The sequence below is a fragment of the Ictidomys tridecemlineatus genome, unplaced genomic scaffold, assembly GCF_052094955.1.
Source record: "Ictidomys tridecemlineatus isolate mIctTri1 unplaced genomic scaffold, mIctTri1.hap1 Scaffold_712, whole genome shotgun sequence".
Lineage (NCBI taxonomy): Eukaryota > Metazoa > Chordata > Mammalia > Rodentia > Sciuridae > Ictidomys > Ictidomys tridecemlineatus.
Genome location: NW_027525097.1, coordinates 257949 through 264389, shown reverse-complemented (window position 1 = coordinate 264389; position 6441 = coordinate 257949).

The following is a 6441-nucleotide window of genomic DNA, read 5'->3' as shown; positions in this document are numbered from 1 at the left end:
TCCAGTCATCCTCTGTCCCAGCTGCATGGGAAAATTGTGAGTCCCTCTTTCCTGCACCCCTGGTCATCTCTTAACTTCTAGACTTCAATTTTCAAGACGCTGGTGGCAACCTGAACTGTGTCTAAAAGAGGATGACTCCCAGGAACATAAAACCAAAGCATCACTATCTTGCTTGGTCTGGCTGCATTTCTGAGTCAGATCTATCTGTTGGGATGAGAGTTCCCAGGATGTTGGTGGGTGAACTGAGGCCTGCCTGTGGGTGACAATCAAGCGAGGCACAGAGCAGTCAGTAAGGCAGAGCCAGTGCTGCTAGAGCAAAAGAGCCCATGAGCCACGGAGATACTTGTCAGATCAGGCTTGGCAGGCAGCAACCAAAGTTGGCAGATTTAAAAGGGCCGCTGAACAGGCTTTATTGAGATATCACTCCGGGCCGAACTGGATCAGACCCACAGAGGGGACAGGAGAAGGGTCTGAGGAGAAACCCAGTGGAAGCTCCACTGGACTGGACTTTTATGGGGCTTACAACAGGAAGGGAAGGGCTTGGGACAGGAAAAGGTGTCTCTAGGGTCCCTTGCCCCCTTTGAGTTGGTCAGGGCAGTTGGCTGAACTCCAGGATTGGCCAGGGGGTCCTGCTGATTGACAGGCATTAGTCAGGAGATCTGGCTGATTGACAGGTGTTTCCGCCAGCATCTGATTGATGTTCAAAGCAGCGCAGGCTACTTTGTTCTAAGTTGCCACTAAGTCGCCACCAAGTCGCTGCCACCGACCTAACAACTAACAGTATCTGGAACTCATATAGATACATAAACATTTTCATTCTTCCAGAGCTAAGTCCGTTAACTTTATGTATTTGGAGTCGGGGAGGGTAACTGGGGACTGATCAGGGGCACTCAACCACTGAGCCACATCCCCAGCCCTATTTTGTATTTTATTTCGAGACAGGCTCTTGCTGAATTGCTTAGTGCCTCACTGTTGCTGAGGTTGGCTTTGAACCTATGATCCTTCTGCCTCACCATCCTCAGCTGCTGGGATCACAGGCATGTGCCACTGCACCCAGCTCAATCGACTTTAGCATGTAAAGTTTTACCAAGTATCCTTCTCCCACTGTAAATGTTCTGTTATGTTTTATTTGAGTTCAAATCCTCAGGGTCATTTTTTCCAGTCGTAAATTTTGGCAAGAAAACTTTATCCTTTCATCGAGTTTTAGTTATTTATAAAATTTCTAATGTGCCATTTAGGTCATGGTAGTTTCAGTTTCGGAGATTCATTATTTCTATTGAGCCTTAAATTTCCTGACTCAATTGTTATCATCTTCAGTGTTTCTAATTAGTTGTGATTTTTTTTCTTAATCTACAACACATGGCTATGTAGTGTTAGTCATTTTCAGTTTTATTTTTATTATTTCTGACAATCTGCCAACTCTGTTTTCTCATGTATAAAGTAGGAGTGCTCATAATAATAATGCTTCTGCCAGGTGTTACTATGAGAATTAAGCAAGTTAACGCACGCCAGCACTTAGCTCAGTGCCCAGCACTTAGTTCAAACATAGCACAAAAGACCCTTTGTGAGCTGCTCCCTCCTCCACAACCTCTCTAGACTCCATTCCTATTCTCTCTGTTCCAAGGCCTCTGTGTTGTTTTATTCCTGAACACCTCCATCCAAACTGATTCTTCCCCCTAAAATTTTCTCCCAACTTCATGCATATCCCTCCCACACACATATATACCTACTCCAGGCCTTGCTCTAGCTAATTCCTGTATCTCCTTCCAAATGCAATTCAACTCTCATATTATGTATGAAGCCTTTGTCTCTATCTGACTTAATTGTCCCTTTGCCCTTCCTTCCATCTATGCCATGTCAAGGACATTAACAGTGTCTTTTTCAGGGTCTGCAATCTATTAAGTGCCTAATAAAGGTTAGTTGAATAAATGAGTGAACCGAAATGCCCTTCTCTACCTAAACATCTCCACATTCCACCAATCTCCCTGCCTTCTTTTTTCCTTCTTTCTCAGTCACCTCTTGGGTCTTCTCATTACCTCTCTTGAGGGAAACTCACTCCATTCTATGCTCTTCAGACTGTTACTATATCTCAAAGGACAGCAGGAGAAAAACAGTAGTAATAAAACACACTTTTAAGCCTACAATCCCATCAGATTAAACAGGGAAATGTTCCCACTCATTAGTTCCCCCATGTGAGACATTTTGGTGGCTTCTCCTTACCCTTGAAATGAATTGTCAAAGCCTCACTTTGATGAGACAAACCCTACATGCTCTGGGCATGGCCACCCCTCCAGCATCATCTCATGTTACTTAGCTCCTTGCTCCAGCAGTTGGGCCACACAGGCTTGATTCTCCAGACCTCAGATGTATCAAGCTTCCTACTACCTGGAGGTCTTTGCCCATGTGTTTTCATTTCTTGAAAGTCTGTCCCACCCTCTCATCCCTTGACCCAGATGACACTTGTCCTCAGTGTGATCCAGCCTAGGTTAGGCCTCTCTGTTATAAAAATACACTAACTTTTATATAAGACTAGCACATACCACAACTGTAAAAGTCCTAATTTATGAAACTGGGGTAGAGGGCAGTTAAATATTTGTTTACTTAAACTGCAAAAGCTCTAAGGGAGCAGGGAGAGTGTCTTGTTCTTTGAAGAATCCGTAACAGAATACATTGCTTACCACCTAGAAGTCAATCAGTCTTGTTGGATACATGATATTGATCTGATGAGTGTGAAGAATAAATTGACTCGGAGACCACAGAAGATGTGCCTGAAGACCACAGAGATGCCACTGGGGCAGGAATGGTGAACCACATACAGTTATTTCTCCAACAGGAAGAGCAAGTGGGAAGGGGCAGCGGAGAAACTCTGAAGACCGAGGTGACCAAGGCCATGGTATTGGGAGAGGAGCCTACAAGTCCTGGGTACACCAATGCAACTGGACTAGGGCACAACTGCAAGGTCTGCATTTGCATACCCTATACAGGTACAGTCTGAAGGGAAGTGACTGCTTAGGGACTCCCCAACATTTTTAACACCCCTGTATTTCCACATATATTGCCATCAAAAGACATATAACTTACCCATAGAGACTTTCTTTATACCCCCCACCCCAACACAGACACACGAAGTCCAGTGCTGGGCAGATAGTAGTTCCTTAACACATCAAATCAATGACTTGGAGGCTCTCTATGGAGTATTTCACCCAGGGCTGCCACATAAGGCTTCCTGGGTCACACAGTACACAACTCCAGGGAGGCAGGGCTGTACTCACATACGACATAAAGTGAATGGTCAGCCCAGGGTTTTACACCCTATCAAACTGAAAAACGGAATTGGTATTTCCTTTCTTGGCTGAGAAAAAGAACAGGGACTTGATCAAGTTATTTCAACCACCCTCAAAAAAACTGGGGTCTATAGAAGATTGCTATGGTAAACATATAATTAATATGAAGTGAAAATTTAGAAAAATATTAGAGCCAAATTAGCTAAATATCATAAAACATTTTATGATATTTAGTGTGGCACAGGTTAGGTTAGGCCCTAAATATCATTTTAGGCCCTTTCAGTTAGGCCCTAAGGTTAATTTTAGAAGAGATCTGTTAAGTGGAGAAATAAATTTCACAATCATGAAATAGCATAGGAAATCTCAAGGAAGTAGAGTGCGTCCCCTGACAGGATATTTCAATGCTGTGGGTATGAAAACACATAACTTTGTAGGTTTGATGGTCAAAAGTTGAAGGTGTTTCCATCTGATGACTTCTATTTTCCCCACTAAGTAGGAGATTAAACTACCTATAGGTTTTTAAAGAGAAATGGGGTCAAGAATGACAGCTTTGAAATAACTACTAGAAAATATAACAGAATTGATGAAGGAACTAGAGTAACCAACCACTGGGGTATTGTAAGGATTAAATAAGACTCTGTAGGTAAAATGCATGGCATGTTGTAGGCACTCAATGTTCACGTCCTTCCCCCTCCTTCCACCATTTTTAAGGAAAGAAATTTCTCACTCATATTTGTCTCCTCTATCATTGGGCATATTGGATGTCTAATTTTTATTGAATTAGTTCTAAGTCCTCACACACAGCAGGTGAGATATATTTTTATAGAATTGCATTGTATCCCTTCCTTTCTGCAAAATGTTGCTGCATTGTCAGATAAATGGCCTGGTACAGTTAAAAGAAAACAAAACAAAACAAAAAAATCGGTCACTCTTGATACCAGCCTAACTAAACTTCATAGAACTTGGATCTTCAGGCCAGGAAAAATCATGACCTTTGCATCTCATGTCATTTATTCCAGGTCTCAATTTCCCCTCCTATTTAACTGGGATATAATATTGAACCTATAAAACTATCTTATTAAGATAACACACAAATGAAAGAGCTATAGAGGATAGCCTATTGTTTCAAAGGCTGAAAAAACTGCTGTGACCATTTTGGCAGTTCATTTTTCACAGTATCATGTGCCATAAAAATGTTCATGACCATTGACCTAGGTGTCCCATTTCCAGAAATATATCCTCCAAGAAGGGTTTCCACCCTTTTTCTATCAGCCTACCCAGAATGGCCCATTCCTAGATCCTGAACTAAAACCTATTTACACTAAGATGTGATTGTGTACAAGAGCATTTTTTTTGTACCAGGAATTGAAACCATGGGTGCTTTACCACTGAGCCACATCCCTATGCCTTTTTTATATTTTATTTAGAGACAGGGTCTCACTGAGTTGCTTAGGGCCTTGCTAAATTGCTGAGGCTGGCTTTGAACTCCCAATGCTCCCACCTCAGCCTCCTAAGCCACTGGGATTTCAGGTGTGCATCACTGTGCCTGGAAAAATAGCCTTTTCTTGGCCCCTCAATAAGACTTTCCCCAGTGAAGGAAGATATTCTGGGAATCATTTAAATCCAGTACACTAAATGCAGTATTTCACTTAATAAATTGGTCACACTTTCCACAAGATAAAGCAGTATGGGAAGAATCAAGTTGAAAATAATCATCTTTATGAAATAGCTAATGAGAAGTTGTACTCTTTGTGTACAATGTCAAAATGCATTCTATTTTTAATGCATAACAAATTATAACAGATTTTTTAAAGAATAAAAATGCTCACACATATGAGTTGGGCTGATGGGCAATAAAGATAGTAACAGTAGCAGCTCTTTCATGCTCATTCTTCCATTGCCTCCTCATGAAAATTCTGTAAGTCAGATAGGAAGATTTGGACCTTTGGTCTCCTCATGGAACCATGGGGTTATAGCCATGCAAAATAAGCTGAGAGCCAGCAGGTCCAGATGGGTAGAGCACTGCATGGGCATCTTGTGGCCTGAACCACTAACACCATCTGACTGTGAATCCTTTACTCGAGCTGCTTCCACCGTTGCTAAGTGGTTCAGATAGAATCCTGGACAGGCATGCACATTGAAGTGTATACAGTATGTGACGGTCACATGTCTTACAGCATGCTGGCCCTGAACTGGGACCAATAATGTTTTTGGCCCCAAAACTGGCCTTCCTCATATCCATTCCTGTTAAGCAATACTCCAGGATTTCTAGTCAGTCTTCACATTCACATACCAAGAATAAAACGTGGCCATAACAAGGCAAAATAAATATTTATTAGAAATCAAAAAGGCATTTCTTCAATGAGATTAAGATATTTCACTCTTTCTATGATCCCTTTCTTGAACATAGCTTCACATACACATTTAAAAAAAAACATTAAGAATATAACTATAAATTACAACTTACAAGGGTCAGCACCACTGATGAGAATGGGGTAACAATTTTCTGTTTGGAACCAAGATCACAGGAAAAAAAACAATTGATACAGACATCAAGTATGACTGACAGCCCATCCCCCTGGCCTCCACCCAGAGCAGAGGATACAGTTCACTCAGCCTTGAGGAAGGAAAGGAATGTCAATAATACTGCATTTTTCTCTTTCTCTTTCCTTCCTTCCTTCCTTCCTTCCTTCCTTCCTTCCTTCCTTCCTTCCTTCCTTCCTTCCTTCCTTCCTTCCTTTCTTTCTTTCTTTCTTTTCTTTCTTCCAGGTGCCTTTAAGAGTTGAATGGCTTCACAGTACACCCTGGCACACCTTAACCCACATTTATTAATATGTGGTGCTAATAATTAAACTCAGTGCCTCATGCATGCTAGGCAAGCGCTCACTACTGAGCCACAACCCTAGCCCGTGAAAGTCTTTTAATCTACCTCTCTATCTCCTCTATCTCACTGCAAGTTATTTGTCTGCTTCGGTTTTCTTTTTCCTCTTGATTCAGTTTTGGCAGATCTTTCTTCTGCATCCACACATTCCGAATCCTCAGAACAACTTATTTAGAAATGTATCCACTTCTTCTATGTTTTTTCAGTGTATTGGAGTAAAAGTTTTCAAAATAGTCCTTAATGATTTGCTGGATTTCTGTGATATCTGTGGTGATT